Source organism: Myotis yumanensis, unplaced genomic scaffold, assembly GCF_028538775.1.
Source record: "Myotis yumanensis isolate MYYU_CA2020_CCGP unplaced genomic scaffold, mMyoYum1.0.hap1 SCAF_3, whole genome shotgun sequence".
NCBI classification, from domain to species: Eukaryota; Metazoa; Chordata; class Mammalia; order Chiroptera; family Vespertilionidae; genus Myotis; species Myotis yumanensis.
The window spans coordinates 176,429,431-176,455,523 of record NW_027223754.1 but is presented as its reverse complement, the minus strand read 5'-3'; the positions used below and the strand labels follow the sequence as shown (position 1 = coordinate 176,455,523).

General features: G+C 42.5%; 1 long non-coding RNA gene across 2 annotated transcripts in view; it reads right to left on the bottom strand.

Annotated features, from left to right (window-relative positions):
- The window catches only part of LOC139005604 (uncharacterized), a 240,353-nt gene extending 215,115 nt beyond the window's left edge, over positions 1-25,238 (bottom strand). The window contains exon 1 of one of the 2 annotated variants that reach the window (XR_011470684.1): positions 24,994-25,238. This is a non-coding gene — a long non-coding RNA (uncharacterized lncRNA). Of the gene's footprint in view, positions 1-19,438; positions 19,564-24,993 lie in introns of those variants that run through there. The other variant, XR_011470683.1, reaches the window with a different exon arrangement.
- Between the last annotated feature and the right edge of the window lie 855 nt (positions 25,239-26,093).

Genomic DNA, 26,093 nt, shown 5'->3' with positions numbered 1-26,093 from the left:
TCCTAACCTGCTGAATTTTCAAAGACAAGTCATGTAGTGCTTTCTGGGTCAGAGTCACAGAGACCAAAGATGAGGGAGGAAATCACTGAGCTTGTCCTGCTGTGATATACCTGTAACTGGGACAAACCAGGCATGAGTGTGTCCTCTCACCTAGGGTTCCACAAGGAATCAACCTTCCAGATTATACATATATACACATCATCTAATTACTGCCCTATGAAGGAATCCTCAGGCCATCAGAAGACATCAGTAGCTTCTGCTGAGATTTAAAGAGATAGGCAAAACCATAACTATTTGGAAATTTTATTAAAAGACTAGAGGCTTGATGCACGAAATTCATGCATGGGTATGGTCCCTAGGCCTGACTTGCAATCAGGGACATCTTCCCCTGCTGCCAGCAGCTGGCCCCATCCCCACCACCACCCACCACCAGTTCTCCATTCGCCATCAGGTGATCCGAGCCTGCAGGCCAAGGGGAGGGAACAAGAGGTTGGCCATTCCCACATGCTTGCCAGCCCTACCCCTCCACCGCCAGTCACCCTCTGTGTGTAGGGGGACTGGCAGGGCAGGGGCCTTGGACTGGTACCACCCGCATCTGCCACTACCCACCCCCAGTTCCCTGTTTCTCATCGGGCAATCGGAGCCTGCCAGCCAAGGAAAGGGACCAAGAGGTTGGCCGGCAGGCCCCATTCGGTCAATCGGGGCCTGTAGGCTGGGGGCAGCTCCTGCATCGAGCGTCTGCCCCCGATGGTCAGTGCATGTCATAGCGACTGGTCATTCCACTGTTCGGTCAATTTGTATATTACCCTTTTATTATAGAGGATTACTAATATAAATCCCTACTGAACTGAGTAGCTGAATATTAAGATTACAAATATACTAATAAAAAAGAGAAAAAGAGGAGAAACCTATTGTTCACTTTTAAAAAAAGAAAATCCTGAGATAGAAATGTTGAACAGAAACTTCTAAAGGTTGTCTTTGATGTTTTTTTTAAACAGGCTATAAATTCCCAACTAAGAAATGTACATGCAGATGATGAAGAGCAAAGGGTAAAAGGCATGGAGGAGAACATAGAAACTCTCATTAAAGTTGTTCATACTGTCTAGACTCCAAGCTATTTTATCAAAACAATAGTACATGTCTTTATTCTCGTGCCCTTGGCATGCTTCTCTCATGCAAACACTTCCTCTGTGCCAAACGATTTGAGAATCTGGAAGTCTAGAGTTTATATATGGCATATGCTTATACTAAATACCTATTATGTGGATAACGTGCTACCTACAGAATTTTGAACATCCCAGATTATAGTTTAGCAAGTCAATCTAATGAGAGTAGTGGAGGTCTTGGTTGTCCACTTCATTTACATTCCCACTGGAATACACTGAAGTAATCATGTGTCCACCAAAAGCCAGAATAATTAAATGTTGGGAAGGATCTAACCCCAGTGCTCTATAACAAGGCTTGGCCCACTTGTATGTTGGAAAAGCTTCTGTGTAACTCAGCTTTCTTCGGAGCCTAGGTATCTAAGATGGAGAAAGGTGAGCTAGATGAAAGCCCACTAAGGTAGACTGGTAGGACTTGCAAAGAGCAGTGACTTATGGTCCATGTCATCTGAAATGGAAACCTCCAGTATGTGAGTAAAGGGATTCAGAACATGCCCCCCAAGATGAGCACTGAGGCATGTGCACTATTTGGAGCCAAAGGCAATGGAGACCCTGCAGGCTTGAGAGAAACTTTTACCTCTCCCTTCAAGGTCTTAAATTGGGGCCTTGCGCATAAGAGTTATCACCAGAAATAACTTTTTATGACCTAGCTCTCGGGCAGGGAAAACTTCTAATGAATGAACATCTGCTCTTCTCATCCTCCTGCAAATGAGCTCCCTCCCCTCTGAAGCTCCAAGGTGCCTTGCTTACTTCATCCTGATCTCAGAATGTCATATATACCTCATTTTAACTCTCTGTCTCTGAACCTCTCGTGCATGTAGGATCTCTGGCTCTCTCACATATATAGGGTTCCCATATGTGCATATGTAATTAAATGTGGTTATTTTTCTCTTGCTAATCTGTCTCATGTAGATTTAATGATTAGAACAGCTGGAAGAACCCAGGAAGGCAGAGGAAATTTCTTCCTTCCCCCTATATGGGTAAGTGGATAAATGTGTGTGAGTGTATGGGTGTGAGTAAATGGATATGGGGAGGGGGGTAATAAGTGTATGTGTATATATGCATGGATAGGGGAGTGGGATTAATGAAGAGTTCATGCAAACTCACACATACACATTGTGTTGCAAGTTTTCCTCAATTCCTCTCTTTTCCTGACCCCCCTACATTAGTTTTGTTGGGTCCTTTTTAACTTCTCCAAAGCATGTCCCCAATTTGTCTCTACTTCTCACCATCTCTATTACTGCCACCAGGTTGAAGCCACCATCACCTCTCACCTGGACCCAGCAAACACCTCCTAGCCAGTTGTATATTTTTATTCTCACTCCCTACAATTCATTTCCACACAAAGTCACAATGAATTTTTAAAACATAATTTAAATCACTCCATTCTTCTGCTCTACACCCTCCAACTTACTACAACCAAATGAAAACTCCCTGTCTGGCTTCCATCTTAATGCTTTTGAACTAGCTGCATCCTTTGCCGGAATGGCCCTCACACAAGCACACACTTTTTGTCTTTTAGGTTAAACATTACCTCTGCTGAAGCCTTCTCTGACCGCTCAATTTTAAGTTGTCATTTCTCACATTGCCCGATTTTAATTTCTGTATGACCCTCAGAAGATGAGACATACATCCCCGCCCCCAGGAAACAAAAGCCATGCTAAGTATTTTAAGAGAGAATTTAATATTATGTTAACCAGGTCTGAAGTTGTTTACTAGGTAATTGGGGGGAAAAAAATACACCTGAAACTAATACAAAAGATATTTAATGTAAACTGTAATTGGAAAAAAATTTTAAGTAGGGAAAACTGAGTTGGAAGGAAAGGAATTGAAATAGCCTAGCCAACTATATCCCAAAAGTATAAAAATCACTTTTTTACCTTTTATTTTTAAGTTATGTGAAAATATTCCATAATAAATTATATAGAGAATAATATGATAAACTTTCTATATCCCCATAACCAACATAAGAAATAAAATATGTTCAATACCAAAAACAGCGGGGAAAAAACCATAATGTATCAACTACTGGAAGCAGGTTCTAACCCTAGAACATAATTCATAGGGCTGAACAAAGAAATGAAAGAGGTTGGAATTATTCAAAAGAAGAAGCTCAGAATAGGGACCTGGCAGAGCTGAAATAAAGATCTCAGAGGAGGCGGCTGTGATTCAGCTGCTGCTACAGGGAGGCACCGTGGCTGCAGCAAGAAGCCTGCATGGGGTGACTGATGTTCACAGCAGACAGGAAGGTGAGGAAGCAGACAGGAAAGAAGAGTCACTTCTCCGGCATTTCTCTCTCTCTCTCTCTCTCTCTCTCTCTCTCTCTCTCTCTCTCTCTCTTTCTCTCTCTCCTGTCTCCATTGACAGATCTAAGTAGGGATCCAGTTGGCAAAGCAGAAGTGTGGTTTGCACAGACCCATCCTCAGCAACACAAAAAATGAGTAGAGAAAGGTTCAGAGACCAAAGCAAATAGCTTGATAACTGGCACAAGCTTGTATCACTTTAGTTTTCCTTATTTATTCATTTATACATTTGTTTGTTGTCTGCCTCCCCCTGCTATGAAGTTGAGCCACATGAAAATGCCATTTCTGAAATTCAAAAAACTCGTACATACTAGCAATTTCATATGGTTCAACCTAATTTGTAGATTATTAAGTACCTGTGGGCAGGAACTTCATCTGTCTTGCTCAACAGTTTGTGTCCAACACCAAGATCAGTGTGTCAGCCTTAGAGTTGAACTACTTTTGCAAGCAGGTAATCTCAACCTAATTTTTGGAAAAGCAATAAATAACCTCATGAAAGCTCCGCCCTGTTTCAATTGCAGGTGCCACTTATCAAAATTAAAGCTCTCTCAAACTTTTGCTGTCAGAACAAATGGCAAATCCAGGTTTTTCCACTCAAAGTTGATTTCACCACATGCTCACACACATTTCACAGGCAGAGAGGGCCTTGAATCACTCATTTGCCTCTGTTTAAAAACAAAAGGCAAAGATAAATCTACCTTTGATGAAGGGAAGGGCAAACCATCTCCCCTGCTGTTCCACCCCATAAAGCCAACAGGATTTTAGTTAACTATCCTCAAGGAGACGGCCTGGTGTAGTGTTAAGAGCATGGAATTAGGAGCCAGACTGTCAGGTGAGGGCAATCTGCCTCTGACCCTTCTTATTTGTGTCAATTGGGCAAGTCACTCAAATTTTCTGTGCCTCAGTTTCCACGTGTGTTTATTTTAAATAATAATAGAACATAATTCATAGAGTAGCTGTGAGCATTAAATTGAATTAATACAAGTGAAAAATGTCAAACTCTTTGTGCTACATATACCCATGGTTCTTACGTTTCTAAGTATCTGAGACTCCCCGGGAGTAAATCCTATGACTGCAGATTTCCTAAACCCCACTCCATAAATACTAAATTCACTGCATCTGGAGGGGAGCCCAGAGATCTGCCTGTTTACTAAGCATCTCAGTTAAACGAAGGCAGGCAGTTCCAAGACAATAAGCACAGGTCTACCAACTTAAACGCATGGTAGCTGGGGTCCTCAAACTTTTTAAACAGGGGGCCAGTTCACTGTCCCTCAGACCGTTGGAGGGCCGGACTATAGTTTAAAAAAAACTATGAACAAATTCCTATGCACACAGCGGCAGCAAAAACACCCGGCGGGCCAGATAAATGTTTTCGGCGGGCCGCATGTGGCCCGTGGGCCCTAGTGTGAGGACCCCTGGTACAGAGGGTCAACAGCCACACTTTCCAGCCAAACCCAGCTCTGTCTGGTAACTCAACACACATTCACTGCCATTTAAGCTAAAATTCCAACAAGAAAAAAGAAATATACTCTTTTATCATCTGTTTTCAGTGTCTGAAATGATGGGTTCTACAACACTTCCTGAGAGAGTTGCCGCAGCCCGATATTAAACACACAGCACATCCCCCTGTCTTTCTCTAAAGCCGCTGGCCTTTCTTCTTCCCCTTCTCTTGCCATCATCACAGCTCTCAGATGCTTATAAGTGGTTTCCATGGTCTCCTTAGAGCATTCACCCAATACATAACATCTGGTTCTTCTTGTTTTTCCTCTGAGGAGAGTCCCTCTGGCCCTCAATCACTTTGATTGCTCTTCTTCTGCATTCCTCCCAGGAATCTGTACCAGGAAAAATCAGCAAATCATCTTCACTTCATGTATCTGAAGTACAAAAGGATATGACTCCCAGGCACCAATGCAAACATGCAGAGCACTTAGAGGTGAAAGCAAAGTTCATGGTTGTGATCCAAGTTTAATGCATGACATCCTCACATGCCTTTAAAGAAAAGGGATGGGAGGACCATAGGGAAAGAGGAAGGGGAGCTGGTGGAGAGGTGCCCAAACTCATGGCCAAATTCAGGGGCAGTTACTGTCACTATTGTCACCTTAGTATTTACAGCAACAACTGCATCAAAGAGGTGTGGGGACCAAGGACAAGAAAGATCACTAACTCCATGTAGAAGGTGGAAAGTCCCAGGGGGAAAAAAAGAAAGTCAGAAAATAATACAAGTTACATAAAAAAACATTAATAATCCACTTTAAAAGTTATTGCAGGGTTGATAGGGTTTAGCAAAGGTTTTTATTTGTTTGTTTGTTTTTCTCTTAAAGGTTGGTGATCGGTGGAGTACTGCCAGGAGCAGGGATTCATGTTAACTGCTTTGAGGAGAAGCTATTTTCAGTCCCTCATATTCTAGTTAATCCAAGAGGAAGGGACATTCCCTGGCTTTCCTACTTGTTGACTGAGAGAACAAAAAAAATTGACCCTCCTCCAGAAAGCAGGTTACCAACATGACAGGAATTTAGTTCAGACTGAGTGGGGTAGGACGAGAATTCCCTGTAGTTCTGGGTCTTTATAGACAAACTTTAAAGCAGGGTCCAACAACAGTCATGCTTCAATATGCTGTCCAGGAGGAAGTGCTGAAGATCCTCCCCTTCCACGGAGCATTGCAGCCAGAGCAGGTTGCAGCTGAAAGCCACAAGTGCCTTCCCGAAAATCAGAGCTGCTCCTTCACTGCACAGGAACCAGGACTCTGGGATGTCCAGAGCCATCCTAGTTAGGAAATAGGAACAAGGTAACTTTACACCAACAATTTTAAAAAAAAAAAAAAGAAAGAGGCAACCTTATTAATTATCTGGAAAAGTTCCTAAATATTCACAAAAGTAATCATTCTTCATGAACATTCAGTGAGCATCGATTCTGTGTGCAAGGACCTGTTCTAGGGCCTAGGGACACACCTCATGGAGCTTACATTATTATACTGGGGACAGCCCTGGAGAACATCTGGGGGAAGAGAAAGCAGAATGTGCAGGCCCCTGAAAGGGCAGTGTGCTTGAATGCACTTGGAATATACAAGGAACAAGGGATCTAGAATACAACAAGAGTTTGGAGTGAGCAAGTTGGAGGTGCATAGAAGATTACATCCCAGAGGTCACCAAGGGTCAGATCAAACAGAGCCTATTAAACAGAAAAAAATGGATTATTATGTGTGTGTATTGGAAGTGGGGGTGGGGGAGATGCCATTGGCACCACCAAATGTTCCTTTTTTATTTTTTAAGTGGGATAACTGAGTGCTCAAAGTTAGGAAAAATATATACTGCTCCCAAAGAAGTGAGAAAATTACTTAGTTGATAAAGAATAGAAGGCTCCAGAAGATGCCTTCATCCAGAGCCTCGCCAGATGATACACAGGAGCATCCCATTACCCAGGAGTATCACACTCCCATTTTTCTCCTGCACACCAAGCTGAAATCTAAGGCATACACATTCAGTCTCTAGTCATTCACTCATCATCTCTGGATGCCTCAGGTAATAATTAATTTTTCTCTGTAAAACTTCCATTGCCTTCAATCCTGCTTTCCCTGAGCTATATCACTGCAGACCCTTACCCCAAGGGCTGGAAGAATAACTACACAATAAGTTATAAGTATCATAAGCACATAAATGTTATAAATATTTCTTGAATGATTGATTGATTGATTGAATGAATTAACAGTGTATTTGTCCATCTGTAACAGGGAGATGTGGTTCTCTGGGCCCAGTAAGATTTTTCTGATAACTGAGGATGGTCTACTAGTATATGCATTTAAGGCAAACAACCTAAAGGTCACCTACACCTTCCGTAATTCTTTCTTCCTGAGGAAGACTTCCTTTCCTCATTGGTATATAATGGCACTGCTAACAATCCAACGAGGACTTGTCATTAAGGCCATGGGGGGAGCCCTAGTCAGTTTGGCTCAGTGGATAGAGCATCTGCCTGTCGATTGGCTGGTCCTTGTTCAATTCTAGCCAAGGGCACGTGCCTGGGTTGAGGGCTCCATCCCCAGTAGGAGGCAAGCAGGAGGCAGCTGATCAATGATTCTCATTCTCATCATTGATGTTTCTATCTCTCTCTCCCTCTTCCTTCCTCTCTGCAATCAATAAAAAAAATTTTTTTTAAAAAAAGATCATGCGGAAGGGGGCATCATGGTTGTTTTATGCACTAGTAAATTATTCACACTAAAAATGCTGGACCATGACAACAGAAATGCTGAAACAAAAATAAACAAAAACTATTTCGATTGGGAGGCCAGCACTGGGAAGCCTGCACGCCTCTGTGTTCCTTTACTTTGCATCTGTTCAATCTTGATGGCGAACATTTTTTAGGATTGGTGAGGCCCCGAGAGCACCAAAGGGTCGGGATCCCCTTTCTCCAAAGTGCTTCCTTCTCAGCATCTGCAATGTTGCCCAGGAACCTACAAAAAATTCCCAGCTGGGAAGCAGCGCCCCCACCCATCCAACCGAGGCCGCAGAGGCGGCGCAGGTCCTCTGCGGCCGTAGGTCGGTAGGTCGGTAGGGCGGGTCTGGTGGGTGGGGTGGGGATGTGTCCCAGGCCGCACCTAAGGAAGAGCCGCGGGATGCGACCTCAGGGAAAGCCCATTCCAGCTCCACAGGGAGCCCCCTGGGACCGCGGCAGGCGGGCGCTAGGATCAGCCTGTAAACACAGGGCGTCTGTGTTTTGCCTGGCAAACCAGGCCCAGACGCCCAGAGAAGACCGCGCGAGGAGCTAACAGGACAGTGACTGGCAGCGGGCATGGAGGGAAGGAAGGCAGTAAAGGAAAAAGAGAAAGAAAAAAAAATCAGTCCAACAAGTTGCTGGGCATTAAAGTGAGAGAGAGAGAGAGAGAGAGAGAGAGAGACACCCGTCAATTCGCAGTGGTGCTTAGACCACGGACGCTGTGCCCTGGGCAGCCGGTAGCAGTACTTCCCGCTCGGGGGGAGTGGGGGTCCTGGCACAGGGCCACCCAGAGAGGCAAAGAATGGGCACCCGGGGTCCCGCCTGCCCTGCCCGGCTATGCTCACCCCAGCCCCTTTCTCTCCTTCCCATAACCGGCTGGGGAGGACCTCATCTGGCAGCACCTCGGGCCCCGGGCCAGGGCGGGCTTAGCTGGGGCCCAAATCCCCGCGCCCCTCTCTCAGACAGAAAAGTGGCCGCTGCCCCCGGGAAGTCCCCGGGTTTCAGCACCCCGGACAACAGCAGCGCCGGAGCCGGGGACGCGGGAAACGCTCTCCCGCCCGCACCCACCGTGCTCGCGTCCCCTCGCCCTGTCCGCACCCCTTCCCAGGCCTTTCTGTCCCCCACCCGGCGCTGCGTCCGTGGAGGGGACCCCGAGGAAATGAGTGTCCCAAGCCCCTTTCCGAAAAGCAGGAGAAAGCGTCTCCCTGGCCGTGGGCTGCCTGCCCACCCTGCCCGGGTTGTCCAGAGGCGCCATTGACTGTTAAAATAACCCAGTTTCGATTTTTGTTTTGGGTCTCAACGCTGAATTGGCTTCTGCAACATATCCCATTTATTTTTTATTTAAACTCTTCAGGCAACCTGAGAGATGCCAGGCAAATTCCTCTTCCTTCTCCAAATGATCACTTAGGACTGATTATTATTCCCTGAGCTTTGCAGGGGTTTGAACTGTTCCTGCTAACCACACCCAAAGAACTGTGGGAGTCATCTGGCTTCGGCTCCTAATCCTCCCTGTCTTCTTCAAAGGTCGTTTTTCTTTTAAAGTGTGAGTTATAAGCTGTCAATAGTTTGATATCCCAGGGTGCCATGCACTAGCTAAGTCTCTCCGTTTGAAAGTCTGTTAACTCTTTCAGGTCCATTGTAAAGGACCACTGCTGCATGGGAATAGTAGTCCCCCAGACCTTCCCTCAGAGCTGCAGGATTTGTTTCCCCAGTTCCTGGGAGCCTAGCAGGCAGGAAGCCCTCAGGTGCCAGTTCTCTTCAGAATCATCTCAACCAAGGCCATCTTCCCCTTCCAGGGGTAGCATGTATCCAATTGACCCTGGTCAGGAGGATGAGACAAGACTGCTCTTCCTTAATGAAGCAGAGGGAAACATGTGACAAAGTCGGGTGATGCCTCTTGGTATTTCCTTGCCCAAATGTAACTGTAAATGACATTCACAGCAATGCTGGTCTAAGAAGGAGATGGTGATCTTTTTCTACACTACACTTTCCACTTTTTCCACCAAATGTATGTGGGTTTTTCCCACGCCAAGCAATTCTTCAACACCAGTTGGGTATCTATAATAATAAAAGTATAATATGCAAATCGATCGAACGGCCGAATAGCAGAACAACCATCTGATCATGCTATGACATGCACTGGCACCAGGCCAGCCAGGGCAGGTGTGATGTGATTGGTTGGGGGCCCCACCATCGCCCCACAGAGGGAGGCCCAGGCTACCTGGCCAGCAGCACTGTGGCAGGTGGGCGGGGCCTCCCTCTGCAGGGCATTCGATTGTGGGGCTCCCAGACTGCGAGAGGGCACAGGCTAGGCTGAGGGACCCTCCCCCAGTGCACGAATTTTGTGCATTGGGCCTCTAGTCCTATAATATAACTCAATCCTGACACTATTACCTAGAGACAGCATCAAACCCCACAAGTTAAGGGCTCAGTCCCACAAAACTGCCTCCACCTCAGAAGCCAGTGCAAGTCCAGGTTGTCACCTGTGCTTCTGACTTACTGGCTATAAATGGGAGGGTCCCACAGTCCCCTCCTTGGGTTTAATAATTTGCTAGCATGGCTCGTAGAACTCAGGAAAAACAGTTTACTTACTAGATTGCTTATTTAATGTAAAAGGATACAACTCAGAAGAGCAAGTTACAGTGGAAAGAGTGTGGAGTTTCTATGCTTTCTCCAGGCAGGCCAGGCTCCCAGCACCTCCAAGTGTTCACCAATCAAAAGCTCTCTGAAGTCCAGTTAGGGGTTTTTATGGAGGATTTATTGCATAGACTTCACTGATAAAATTATTGGTCATTGGTGATGAATTCAACCTCCAACCTCTCTCCCCTCCCAGGAGGTCAAGAGAGCGGAGCTGAAAATTCAGGCCCTCTACTCACCTGGCTGGTTCCCCTGGCAACCAGCCCCCCATCCTTTGGTGCTTTCCAAAATTCATCAACATAAACTAAAATGTGGTTGAAAGTCACTTATTTATGGAATCTAAGGGAAAAAATAAAGGAACAAGCAAAATAGAAAAAAAATTGTAGGTATGGAGAACAGACTGATCATTGCAAGAAAAAAAATTGTAGGTATAGAGAACAGACTGATCATTGCAAGAGGGGAGGGACGTTGGGGATCTGGGTGAAAAAGGTAAGAGATTAAGAACTACAAATTGGCAGTTACAAAACAGTCACAGGGATGTAAAGTACAGCATAGGGAATAAGCCAATAATATTGCAATAACTATGTGTAAGGCCAGATGGGTACTTGAAATATCAGGGGGATCGTTTTGTAAAGTATATGATTGTCTGACTACAGTGCTATAAACATGAAACTAATACAAAATAATATTGCATGTAACTGTAATTGAAAAATAAATTTTAAAAAGGGGGGGCTTGTTTTGAATAACAAAGGACACTCTTTTCACCTTTATATCTCTTATCACTTAGGGATTTTCCACAGGTTTTAGAAGCTCTGTTCTGGAAAAAGACATATATATATAGTTGTTATTATTATTATTATTATTGTAACTCACAATATCCCACAGATTAAACCACCAAGACCTGTAGAAGTGAAAGGTGAAGGTGAGGATTTAGAATGGATAATGGAGGAGTTAAGACAATGAGTACCAATTGCAGCATTAAAAATAACCACAAAAATGAAAGCTGTTGTTTACCCTACACACGTTCCACTGCCTCTCTCTTATGAGAACCCCTGTAATTGCACTTAGTGCTCACCCAGATAATCTAGAATTATTTACCCATCCTAGATCTTTAACTTAATTACACCTGCAGAACCCCTTTTTCCAAGTTAGGCAACATTAGCAGTTTCCAGGGATATCTTTGGGGCCATAATTCAATCTACTTCAAGGGGCAAACCAGATGAGCAGGCTCTGGACAACAAGAAGAGCCAGACTACCGTCAGACTCTCTCACGTCACTTCCAAGTCTAGAGTTCCATCAGTCTATACAATTGGTATTCTTCAAGTTAGATATTCTAAGAAAAATATGACAGTCTTTTGCTATCATAGTTATTATTGTTTGGGGGATAATTTGAAAACTTTAACAACGAAGTTTATTGTTAAAATCTGAGGTGAGGAAAATAAATAAGAGAAGATGGAAATAAAAATGTAGACATTGAGAATAAGAAAGATAATACAGAATCAGGGGAGTAAGAAAAAGGAGGCACAGGTAATACGAAAAATTGTTTATACGATAAACTGAGGGCTAAAGTTTTTTAAGATGGTACCTGTGAATACATTTATTTCCCTGTGGTAAGTCTTAGAATCATCACCTCAGTGAATACTAAGTAGCTGGGCAAATTGAATCTCCGTGTTATGCCGTGGGACCATAAACAGTCTACACATCCCAATTAGGCCACTTACAAGAAAGGCTCAGTTTTCTATAATCACACAGAACAAATAACAAATTATGTAAAAAGTTTTCTTAATACAGGAATCCAAAGGAATAAATCTCTCCCTATCTGTCTCTCTATCTCTATCTCTCTGTGTCTCTCTCTATCTCTAGCTCTTGTTACACCACTGACTCAGTGAAGGAACTTATGCAAGAAATCACAAAGGCCCCAGTTGCTGACCCAGATCCTCCCTCAGGGCCCAGTAAACTGGAAGAGCAAATTTGCAAGTGCTCACCTGAGTAGACTCCTAACCCTATTGTCACAGCCCCAGAAGTGCCTCAATTCCTCCCAGGGAGCAGTTCCGACATTAGATTGTTAGGAAGTATTAGAGCTAATAATTCAGAAAATACACCTGGTGAGATGGTTATTAAATAAAATATTACTCATTAGGTTGCTTTAATCTCTCCCATTATGTGGCAAGTAGGAACTGAAAATGGTTTAACCCATAAATCTGTTTAATATAATTTGTAACATAAAAGCATCAAATTTCATTCCACATTACAGTAAGCGTTTTGGTGCAAAGCTTTGGGCTGAGCACTGGGCCAATCAACAGAGGAGGGGCCACACCCTGGAGTTGCTTAAATTTTGCCTGAAATAAAAGCACACATTGGTGTACAACCACGGTCTGTGGTCCAGAGCAAAAATCCACTGACCTTGGAGATGGAAGACTCTGTTTCTGGAACTACCACTGAGGAACTCTCACCTTCCCCACCCCTGTGCCTACATTTCTATATGTGTAAATGAAAGAAAACAATGGGACAGTTTCTAATGCCTCTTTCAGCTCAAAGATAAAATGGTTTTGTTCTATACATAAACCAAATGCTCTAAATTCATCAGGAAAGACGTGGTAGCAATAAGGGTAGCTAACTTTTGTTGGGTTTTTATTATATGGCAGGCATTAAGCTAAAAATCTTCACAAGCTTTGAACCATTTAAGCCTTAAAACAACTATGTACAGCAGGTACTATTATTTTATTCTGTTGCCAACGAAAGAATGTCCAGCCTAAGAAAAAGTCTTATAAGAGTTTATTTGAGTCAAACTGATGACAATTTCACAGAAGCAAAATCTCAACAGATTGAAAAAATGTTCTGGAGAGTGGAGGTTTTGCCGCTTACTTTATGCATTGGAATCAAAGGAGGAGATGTAAGGAGGTTGCATGAAATGCGTTGTTGGTAGATTAGGGAATCAGGAGAAAGCAAATCAGGAATATCTCTGCAATTGGATAAATAGCAAAAAGAAGAGACTTGCACTTCTCTTCCATTGGTGGGTGCAGGATAGTTAACATTTCCAGCACATTGAGACGGTATGTGGGCAACAAGTACAGTGAAGGGTTCTGTGGTCTCCTGCTCTGGCCACATGCGGTTGCGCCTTCGAGGAGTCTGGGAAAAACACTGCTCTGACACTTCAAAGATATGTTATTTTAGAAGCACAAAGGCAATAAGCAATTTCAAAGGCCTTTGTCAAGGAAGCTCCAGGCCTAGACTGTGGCTACCAGTGATGGCGAACCTTTTGAGCTCGGTGTGTCAGCATTTTGAAAAACCCTAACTTAACTCTGGTGCCGTGTCACATATAGAAATTTTTTGATATTTGCAACCATAGTAAAACAAAGACTCATATTTTTGATATTTATTTTATATATTTAAATGCCATCTAACAAAGAAAAATCAACAAAAAAAATGAGTTCGCATATCACCTCTGACACGCGTGTCATAGGTTCGCCATCACTGGTGGCTACCCACCATGAGCCCTTTTAGTTAGAGATTTTTATGTTCATAGCACTCTGTGTGGTTACTTCTGGTTTCTGGGTTTGTCAGGCATCCCCTGAGCATGTCAGATGTAGTATGTGGCCCCTTTTTCATCCACATCTTTTGGAAATGGGAAAAAACAAATTAGTAATAGGCTTTTGGACATTCACAGCTAGAGTGGTGGGTCACATAGCTAGACATGGTCATTCAAGTGGGAATTCAAGGTAAATGAACTGGTAGAAAACTTAGAAACAATGCATTTCTGATAAGTGTGGGGGATACCCACCTCCTAAACTGATTACAGAATTATTTATTTTGACTCCATCTCCATGGCCAAGACCCTGCTTTAAGCCCTCATCATCTCCCACCAGGACTCTTGCACAGGCTCCGACAGACCATGCCACAGCTCCCCTTGGCACACCCAGCCCCGATCCAGCATGATCTTTCCAAAACTTTCATCTGATGTTGCCTTTCCTCAATAAATATTTGCTGAATTAATCTATGAAACTTAGAGATCACTCATGTTTAAAAATAGGAACTGATTGTTGGTGAAAAGAAAGTAGTGATGGTCCCCAAGGCAGGTAGAAGAATTGGGACTAAAGTAATAAAACAAAGGGGGCCTCTGCAGATCCCCAGCCCAGGAAATGGCATGAGAAAAGCCCTTTGAGGAATGCCATTCCCCCGGTGGGTGAGGAACACACTGAAGGGAAGAAAGACCAGTCAAAGGCTGTAGAACAGCAGCCGTGACACCGTAACACCAAGTTTTTCAATCTCTTCCACATTTATAAGGTTTCTAAAACCCCAATTTGTAACTAGAAGTCCTTTCTAGCAACAGAAAGAAACCATAAAATTTTTTTTTTATCAAACGGATAGCTCATTGATGATTAACATCTTCGTCTATTTCTAATGTTGTATTATTTCAACATAGTAAGTACATATTCTTGGAGTAAACATTTGTTGGAATTAGGTCAAGCACCCAATTCTCAGTCTCCACCTATATTTTAACCTCCATAATATTATATTCATACCAATGTGAATGATCACTTAATCTTATTTTTTAAAATAATGGCAACATATAAGTCATATTCCCTTCATTCCTAACCTGTTCATTTCAAGAAGAAAGTTATAATGTTTTCTTCATCATTGATCTCTATTCTTGGTCAGAACAGATACACAAACATTACTTTAATCTCATACTGAACCAGGCAGTCTATACACTTTTCTGTATGTGCTATGTTAGTTCAGTGAATTTCATTTCAATTCTTTTTCTGCTATGTCTGGTTTCACAATATGATTAATGACCACACTTGTCTTGGTCTCCCAACAATTGCCTTGAGAATCTGCAATACTGGATTTATTCGCTTACTATAAATGCAAAACTAAGGTGCAATTTTCAATGTAAATGTTGCCCTTACAATACACAGATATTTATCATAGACTGTTTTTTTTAAACCAGTTTCTTACTTTTTTGCACACAGAAGTATTCTGTGTGGTAACCATTAACTTTTTAAAATAAATATCATCTGTGAAAAGTATCAGATTAACATTTGCAAATTAAACTCTATTTAGCTAAGACAGGATCATGGTAGAAACCTGTCCACCCAACTTAATATGTCCTCTGAATTCTACCTCAGAAATACCAAGAATTATTTTCCCAGGGGTGGAGAATATTAATTAGAATTTTAATAATAAAGGAATTTATAAAGTGAATGTCATAAGTAAGTTGACATCATGTTATTCCAATGATCAACATGAGAAACCAGTGGACTTTTTTCCCCTTTGAATTCTCTTACCAGAACCCACTGGCATTCATTTCTCTGAATCCTCATACATAGGTGCCTGTACAGCATCACTGCCATTCCAGAATGGGCAATATTCAAAACCCACTCCCAACTGCAGGCTTCCGCAGTGGTTCTGGTCCCAGCTCACGCACAGCTGGGCTCAGCTGGCCCCCCTTAGCCTTCAAGTCTGGATTTCAAATACACAAAAACTTTACCAATACCTCCTACTTGCCAGGCCTTTCACTTCCAGGCCTGCATACATGTTGTTCATATGGCAACACTCCTAGTCCCTTTTCTGGCGTGGTTAGCTCTCCTCGTCCTTTGGGGCCCTGCTAAAAGGTCACTTCTTCAGCTAGGTCTTAGTTGCCCCTGAGACTAGATTTGGTCCCCCTGATATGTGCTCCCAGTATTAGCATCACAAGGATCATACTTTCATTAATGTCTGCCTTCTCCCTAGACTATAAGCTTCTTAAGAGCTGATAGTCATTAGGTGCTCAGTAAGAGGTGTTTTGCATAACTATTTTCAGAATAAAATGAGATATGGTATAACATGCACAAACATGTAGAGTAAGGATTTATTAAACAAAACCTGTTCTATTTTTATTACAGCAGTTTACATGTTCAGTGACATTTGTTAATATGATAGCAAATCTGTAAAGCCACTAGAACCAAGCAAAGGTCACTTCAAAGTACACAGCTTACAAAGAATGGAGCGGCCATATCCCTAGGAAATTATCAAAGCCAAGCTCAGTTGCCGTGGCATCCATTTGGCCCAACTTTTGCAGCCCCAGTTGCCCTTTAAAAGCATGACTTACTACACAGTCCCATCTTTCAGTTAAAAAAATAGGAAGAAATATGATCAGAACAAGGTTAATGAACTACAAGATAATTCTGAAATAATTTGTGTTTCACGGGATAAAACAAATACAGGATGGGGCAAAGTAGGTTTACAGCTGTATGCAAAACAGTTTATTCTTGTATTATTATTTATTAATTATTATATTATTTTCCATACAAACCTACATTTGCTAACCCTGTAAGTTAAACACATTAGTGTAGATGAGAAAGAGGACTTCCAGCATAGGAAGACAGAGATTATTAACAGCAATAAAGTAGAACCAACCACTAACAAATAAAATGGTATGACTGAAATTTCAAAAGCGTTATTCAAAGTGATAAAAGATACAGAGTACATTCTGTATCTTCATTGGAGTGGAGTTCACATGGGATTTGTATTTGTCAAAACACTGAACTGTACCTTTTAAGAGGTACATTTTACCATATGTAAACTATACAACAAAAAGTTTAAAAAATTATTTACAAAAGAGATCTCATGGTGCTGAAAGATACTATCACTTTATGTTTAGAAACATAGAGGTAGTACTAACTTGTATCTTTAAAATGTTTAAAGTAATCACTGTAGAAAGTTTCACATGTGTGTAGTATGTGTATGTGTAAGTATGTGAGCGTGTGTGCACACATATGTGTTTCAGTTCATTATTATTCCTGAGCTGCAAAACACCCTGTATCTCATTAGTAATTTAAAATGTATTAAGTCAATTAGGGCAATGTGACTGAGGCCACTCATGGCCCTGTCTTGCACTACCTCAGCTTTTGTTATCTGAATGCCTAAACAACTCACATTATTTAAAGATTCATAGCTCAGTAACAGGATATGTTAGTGGAAGCTGCTCTCCTGATTGAGCCCAGGTCCTATCTTGTATGTAGATCAGAGAAACTTACAGTAGCTCAAATAGAACTAGGCCACTGTCTTTCTCATATAACACATGAAAAATAGACCCAGTACACATGGAAAATATAGGAATACCTCTAATATGTCCAAATAAGCTGGGAAAGGTTTCTAAGCTTGTCAAGTCCCAAACACTTCTTTGACACCACACAACTATAGCTGTCCCAACATTCTCTCAACAGGAGCGATGTGGGTCTCGGCCCACCCTAGGCTGGATTCTAAGCGGCATTGGTCTTCCTCATCACTTCCCTTCAAGTGCAGATGCAACGGAGGTTTCAAAAGTAGTAAGAGAGTCCTAGTTCCATTGAGAGTATCATTATAAGACAGACATTCTCCTTAGCTTCATATGATAAAAATCAGATGTGATGTTTTCCTATTTATTTTAAAGTTTCCACTGAAACCTATGACTGAGAGATTAAAGCAGATAACAGTTACACAAAAGTTTGGCTTTGCTGGAACTGAGATAAGTCAAGAGGACATTACCCAGCCTCATTGTAAGCTTGCTCCAGAGGCTCCTGGTGCATACCAGAGGACCAAACAATAACAGTAATAATAACCTCAGTGGAAAGCAGATGGGTTACTTTTCTGGCTTAGTTCCAGTCACTGGGAGAGGCACAAACCTTCAGGCTTCTCTTAGATATATCTGGTTTGCTTAGGAAACCTAAAGCTCTCTGAATCTCACCACTCCCCCCACTTTTAACACAGAAAACTTGATCTGAAAGAGAAAGATGAGTGCATTTGAAGCTTAGTTGAAATGTAGCTGCAGGAAAATCATCCAACATGAGAGAAAAAAAGCCTCTAAAAGACTGTAAGCTTTCTAATTGTTTCTTAGTGTTAAATTGTAAGCTGTATTTCATTGTTTTCTGAAGCTATAGTCATAGTTTGAGTCTTTCAATGTCCTGGATTCTTAAATATTTCAAAAGCAATTTGTTAAATAATTTGATCAATAGAATTTTAGCAGGAATTCTGTATCTGCTGCTCTATGGCTCAATAAACCTGAGCCCACCCCTTGGCTTCCCCAAATGTCAGTGCTTTTATGATTAAGAAATAGGCCTGGCACACTCAGGGGCATGGGACCTGGCTTAAAAACAGCAAACAAAAATATCTAGGCGTTTACCTGCATTATCCCTCTTAATCCTTCAAACAGCTATGAGATAGTGCTTAGTAACTCCATTTTTACCTATGAGGAAACTCTGGCATGAAAAGTTAAGTGACTTTCTTGTGGCCACAAAGCTACTAAGAGGAGGGGGAAAGTTGCTACGGAACACAAGCCTGTCTGTTTCCAAAGCCCTTCCCCTTCCCACTTTCTCCTCCTGCCTCTCTCCTCCTCTTTTAATAAGGACAATGAGGCCAGCACGCAGTATTTTTCACTTTTCACGGTAGCCTCATATACGTGGTCTCATTTGATCATCACAACTCCTCTGGATGACAGGGAAGGGCAGTGATTTTTGTTCAGTAATACAGGTGTGGGAACAGGGGCTTAGAAACTTCCCACAGTCACAACACTAAGAAATGTCAAATTAGGCACTGAATTCAGTCTCCTAATCTCATGTCAGTGTGCTTTTTCGTTGTTGCTGTTGTGGTTTTTGTTAATCCTCACCCAAGTATATTTTTTCCATTGATTTTTTACAGAGAGTGGAGGGAGGGAAAGGGGGGTAGGGGGGAGAGAAGGAGAGAAACATCCACGCGAAAGAGACACATCGATTGGTTGCCTTACACATGCACCCTGACGGGGCCAGGGTTCGAATCTGCAACCCAGGTACATGCCCTTGACCGGGAATCAAACCCGAGACCCTCAGGTGTGCAGTCTGACGCTCTAACCATTGGTAATACTCGCCAGGGCATTTTAATGTGCTTTTCATTACATCTTATTTTTAAAAATAAAATTAACCCTAAATATATAAAACCTACACATTTCTTATCTATCTCCATAGTCCGTGAATTCTTGAGCCCTGTGTGATCCTTTAGCAAAAATTTGCTTTTGAGTACAAACGTCTTGGCCAAGCACTTCCAACTCTGAGACATATCAGAGCCAGCTAGGGTTAAGGGCAGTGTGAGTAGTCAAGTCAGAAAGAAATCTGTGGCAAATGTATCTGTACTCACTTTAATGTCTTAAATGGTTGGTTCCCACAGTATTTGTCACTGGGCTTTCTGGTTCTTCCCATTCCTTGCTTTCATTATTCTAGGGAGCAAATCTTTTAGCACATCTGAAGCGTTTCCTTCCCGATGTTTTGGAAGAGAGAACTACAAAATAAAATACAGCCCTTGTTTATGGTGTTAGATTGCATTTCCCAAGACACAGAGGACTGCGGCTACTTATCATTTACGAGAAATTCTAAAAACCCTTCTCTCCTGAGCTCATCAGTAACGCCAAGAGGTAATAGCTCCATCTCCTTCCAGGGTCATTTCCTGTCTCTGTGAAATACAGTAAGTGATTGGGAGGTTCACTTAGGATGTTAGGCGTAAGAAGTAAATAGGAAATACCCAGCCACTCCTGAGTCGTGTCCTAGCCAAATCTTATTAGATGCTTTTAGCAAGGCACTTTTCTTAAAGCTGGGACTGCCATCACTCGCCCCACTGGCAGTGAGGCACATGAAATGGGAGTGGGTATTGAGGGCTTATGAACTGTCAGTGCTTACTATTCACGTGCATCACTTTCGTGATCCTCACTACTTAATCCTCACACTGCATGGTAAGTATTCTTCCTCCACATTTTTCAGATGTTGAAACTGGAGCTTGGAAACATTAAGTAACGGGCTCAAGATCATTCACCTAATATATGATGGGACCACAATTTGAAAAGTTAGCCTGTGATTCCAAAGTTGTTGTTCTAACTATTCTGTATGGGACGCAGCTACAGTGTTTTGGCCAAGTTTAAGCCTCGGACTAATGATAGGACAGGGTCCTCTCATTGCCACGTGCAAGTCCCAGCTGGAAGGGCAGGGCCCTCCCAGCACAATCATAGCCAACAGCTGTGGTTGTAAGCTTGAACCTATGGTCCGAACACATAGCCCCACGTGCCTTGTGATATAGTTCTGGTGCATGTAGTTAAGTGAGGTTGAAACTCACGAGAATGCTGTAAACAACATGATCACGCCCCTACTTTGCCTCATGGCATCTGCTATAAAATAAAGACACAGCTTGTGGGCGCTGGCGCTGTCTCCTCATCAGGGAGCAGCGTCCCACCAAGACCCAGCTTTCATCCTCTTGTCTGTCTTTTCTCAATCCTCTCACCCCCCCCACTCAGGGTCACTGAACCAGGCTGAGCTGGCATGGCACATAAGGCACCCTGGGGCTGAGTATGCCATGGCCGTGCCGGCTCCCCACAATTCTGCAGCTCTGTACTGTACTGGACTACTCTAGAATATACCACTCTAATATATACTTTACTATATTACCATATGCTAGGTTCAAGTATGCCCTACTGTACTATATCATATCACACTATGTTATGCTAAACCATAATACACCACTCTAACATATAACATACAATGTAATATACCACAATTATTATCCATACATGGATACACATCCATATAAACTATATGAATACTATAATATGTTACACTATGCTATACTATTTAGCATAAAGTAATTTAACAACTTAATTTAAATTAAATTAAATCAGCATCACTGTAGCTGGAGCATGCGTACATGGAAGAGGTGACTAACATTCCTGAACGGTTTACTGATCACATGGACAAGCCCACAGGATACCTGGATGAGGTGGGAAAGCTGCAGCATCAGAGGGTCTATTACCTGGGAAACTTTTCTTGGTTTTGCTCAGGAAATGCCACCGCATTTGGCTAATTGGAGATCCATTTTCACTTTGGGCTCCAAACTGAAAGATTTGGGAGGAATATCTTTCCCTAAAGAGATTGTAAACACCCCTAATGTTCACAGTTTTGGAAGAATATATCCTAACCTGGAATATATAAGAGCATGCTGCATAAATAACTCTTTTTATAATGTTAAAGAAAATTATTCTAAAATAAAGAATAATTTACTGAGTTATACAACCTTAGCAAATCAAGCTTTTCTTATTTTTTTCCTTTCAACTTGTGTTCAAATGAATATTTTTACATGTTCAAATGATAGCACAGAACTGATTTTATATTCAGCTTTCATTACACCAAGCTTTGGTTTTTTAAAGTATTTTAATAGAAGAAGAAAGGTGCTTCAGGGGTCATATCAAAGATGAAAAGGCTGGTGAGGAGGCATGCCCGGAACTTGAACACGTTCAGTACCTAGCAACCTCAAAATACAAAGAAAGGAAAGATCAACCTCATCTAATGGTTTATTTCCTTGTATTTAAGCCACAAATTTAGAACCATGTTTACACTGACAGTGAACGAAAACAAGCAAGTAAAGCCCAGGAAATAATTCCTGTTCTTCTGGCCATGAAACCTTTGGCTTGTTCAAAGTTAAACGTTAGCCACCTGTGTGGGATTCACAGTCCTTCAATAACCTGCTAATTTTCATAAAATACCCTAGAACTAGCCAAGAAGGTATACTGAAATCAGAAGCTTCTGTCCATAGAAAAGGCACATCAATAGACAAGGGTGAGTGTTGGGACAGCATAAAAAGCAGAGAGAGTTATAGCTGACAAAAGTGAATGAATGAATGAGCCTGCAATGTGCACTTTGTGGCAGCTAAAATGTCATGATTATGTATGTTGTGCTATGTATCATGTAGCCATCTGTCCCTTCACCCCCACCCCAAATGGAGCTTCTTGGGGAAATGTTAATAGCTATGTTTCCAAAAGTGTTTAAAAATTAGTTAACAAAAAGCGTTAAAACCAGCTTGGGATAATGAAGGCACATGTATGAGAGTGATGAATGCCTCCCCAAGGAACTCTCAAGGAAGCCAGTGTGGAGTGGTGGGAATTGGTATTAGGTCCAGTCAGAACTTGACATCTTCACTAATGATCTGGAAAAGGGAGTGAATGACTCATTAATAAAATTCGCAGTTGAAGTGAAATGATTGATTGGATGCAAGAAAGCAGAGAAATTAGTGATGTTAGTAAAATGAGATGCAACTAAGGAAAATGCTCACTCATCTATATAGACAGAAATCACCATTTGAAACTGAGTTAATGGGACCAATCAGTCTGGAAAGTGCGGCTGCCAGCAGAGGCCTGGAGGTGATGAAGGAAGAGGGTTAGACAGGAGACGGGAGGCCGAGCCAGTACAATCTGAGCTTCTCTCTGGAAAGACCTCATGACAGGTGGCCAGGGTTCACGCGCCTCTCACAGGTCCTGACCCCAAGGATGTCCACTCTGCCTCTTCCTGGTGGCCAGCCTGTCCTCCGACTTCCATCTCTGGCTTGGAAAGATGACCCCGGTTGGGCTTTCCATCACTGCTCTGAACAATGAGAACTTAATGGTGACCAACACTTTGCAGCTTTGGAGCAAGTATCTAGGTCAAGGGCAGAAGTATGGGCCCAGACCCAGGAATGAAGGTTAGGAGTATTCCTGGGTAGATCTGGGAGTTGTGTCTTCATCTGTGGCCTATAGCTTATTACCAGTTTTCTAAGGTAAAAGTGGAACCAACCAAGGTCCAAACCACTTTTCATTCCAGCATTCTTAGCAAGTACATCATGGACTATCTGCTGTTTGCGGCTGGGTATCCCATCCATTAGCTTCTAGGCAAACCCAAATTATTCTGATTAAAATTTACATTTGGACTTACACTTGCCTTCAGCTCTATGCTGACCTTATTCCCTTTAGTTCCCCTATTAGTGGTCACTCCTGCTCAGGTCCTGCAGTGATTGCTGCTCCTTAGTTAAGAAACAGTCATTTTAGCCATAGGGCAGGAAAGTGGGGAAGGAAACCCCTAGCTCCTCATTAATACGTATACACTCTCTCTCCCCAGTACATGGGTACACGAATCATTGCACTTAACTTTGCCAAATCAAGTCAAATCTGCATGTATTGGGAAGATGTCTAATATCTTAACTGACAAGAAGCTTGAGGGATGGATACAATGCAGGAAAATTAAAGGGGTGCCTCTGGTCTCAAGTCCATCATGGTTCCCACCAAGAGGGTCACTTGATGTTAAAGCTCAGGTCCTGCCTCAAAGGTAGGCGTCATTGCTATTCACAGTCCTGTTACATATGGCACCCACTGCTTCTGTGACCACATGGCTTGGCTAGTGGTCCTACTAAGACTGGAGTCCTTTAAGGCTGAAGCACTGTGAGTTCATGCCCCAGGCATCAATGTCCTGCACCTCCTAGGATTGGGGCAGATAAGTCTCTACCAGTGAACACCTAGGATTAGAAAAAAAAAGGAAAAATAATTGGTTTGCCTTCTCTCCTTCACCTTCTTAAGCCTGAGCTTTAAAAATGTTCCTAACCACTCTACTGGTGTGGCTCAGTGGTTGAGCATTGACCTATGAACCAGGAGGTCACGGTTGGATTCCTGGTAAGGGCACATGCCCAGGTTTTAGGCTCAATCCCCATAAAGGAGCAGCCGATCAATAATTCTCTCTCATCATTGATGTTTCTATCTCTCTCCCCCTTTCCCTTCCTTTCTGAAATCAATAAAAAAAATATATTTAAAAAAAAAAAAAAGGACTGCTAACCTGCCCTGAGACAAGGGAACTTTATGCCTCTAGACCAGCGGTTCTCAACTTGTGGGTCGCGACCCCTTTGGTGGTCGAACGACCCTTTCACAGGGGTTGCCTAAGACCATCCTGCATATCAGATATTTACATTATGATTCATAACAGTAGCAACATTACAGTTATGAAGTAGCAATGAAAATAATTTTATGGTTTGGTCACAACATGAGGAACTATATTTAAAGGGCCAGAAGGTTGAGAACCACTGCTCTAGACCAAGAGCCTGCTCACCCTCTTGAATGGGAGAGGGGGTGGGGGGAAATTCCTCCTTTCTCATTGTTGAGTGAATGTTTACATCGTGCTATCATATCATAGGGAATTCATTGGGTTATCCTGCCACATGGCTATATATACTGACACTGAGTTTAAGGCTTATGATTTTTACACCCTAAAAATAAAAATAGAAAGTTTCAGAATAAGATCTGGTCCATTATTTAACCAAAATACCATTTAAAGAAAGTATCCTTATTTTCTTAAGTCATCAATATAGTTTATTTTAAATTTATGGTTATTTAACATTTGGAACAGATAAGGAGTAACCGTGTGAACATGAGTATAAAATACTATGTGCCAAAGTTTAGTTTGCCAAAGAAGAAATGGTAATGGTAAGCAGAATCGATATAGTTCTATGCATCTTAAATCAGAAAGTACCTGACAGGCTGTGGACTTGGATGGGGCCTTTCAGAGTTAGGGTTAAAATTAATTGGTTACTGGTCCAAAACTGACTTGTGGGACAAAGACCCCCTAGAAGCCCCTCACAGCACTTTAGTCCAGACCTCCTTCTGCTGAGTGCCTCTTTAGGGCACTGTGCCCAGGACACACATCCCTTCTTCTCTTGTAACGTTAAAAGACCCCGTTTGAAGGCACAGCCCTCTGAGAATGCAGTGTGTGGACAATGCCTGGACCAGCTCTGATGGACTTAACTATGGAGGAGCCTTCTCTAGGTTCGTAGAGGCTACTGGAGCCAGAAGCATTGCTTTTTAAATCATCACTAGATGCCTCCGTCCAAGGTTTCAGAAGAAAAGACCTGACACTTACCCCTGAAGCAGTGCCTTCAGCTTTCCTGACAGGAAGCCTCCACTGTGGCCAGCCCAGAGCCCAGCTCTTCTGACTCCTGCTCCAGTGGTCCTTCCCTTGGAATCAGTACCGAGGCTGCTGCTGAGAGTACATTGACTGTCACACTCAATTAACTTGACAGGATACAGTCCTCCCAACCCCTCCTGGGACCGAGAGAAAAGAAGAGGTTTGGGGTGGGAAAGTAAAAAAGGTTTTTATGTTCCTGGCTTTTCTTGCAGGTAAACCTCTTACATAATTGCTGTGTTTATTGTTTCCAGGCACTTGGCTCATGTTATAGCAACACAAGTCTAGAAGGCTCTGTCAGCCCATTCATCAGCTTTCACGGGATGAGGACCTCTGGGAAACGTGGAAACCACTCAACAAATTGGGAATGTTAATGACAGGGTCCAAGTACACACCACATCTTGCACATTTCCTTCCTGGGCCTCCGCCCTCCCCCGACCCCCCTGCTTAAAAGGATATGGAACATTATTGAGAAGGAAAGTTTTTTTTAAAGCACGTGTGAGCGTGTGTGCCTGTGCCTGTGTTCACGGGCTCAAAGGAGAGGACTCAGCCAAAGCCACAGGGGATTTCTAAAGGAAGTGAGTCTTTCCCAGAGAACCATTTTCCCCTCTGGAAATGGACAATACACCACCCAGAATTATTACAATCTTTCCTGCAGTGATCGGTCATCAGATAGTTCCCCGTATGTAAATGAGTCTTATTACTTAATCACTTACTACTTTTTCTCCACACATCTGAATTTAGCTGAAAGATAAACCCTCTTCTAATTTTAGAATATGTTGAGCATTTTTACAATAAATTTACAATTTATAATTATTTCCCTGACTAATATCAACCATCCCAAGGTAGTGAGTCCAACCAACTTCACCTAACCTGCTCCTGGTGTAAGTTGCACATCAGTAGTCACACAAAGCTCCAGCTTGCCATTTAGAAGTTAAACTGAAGGTCGACAAGTAAGTCAATACCTTGGCTTTCAGTGAGGAACACGGCTAGAAAACGTGGGAAAGACTGAATGGTGCCTATGTTGTCATTGTTCTTCCAGGTTGACATAGTCGCTT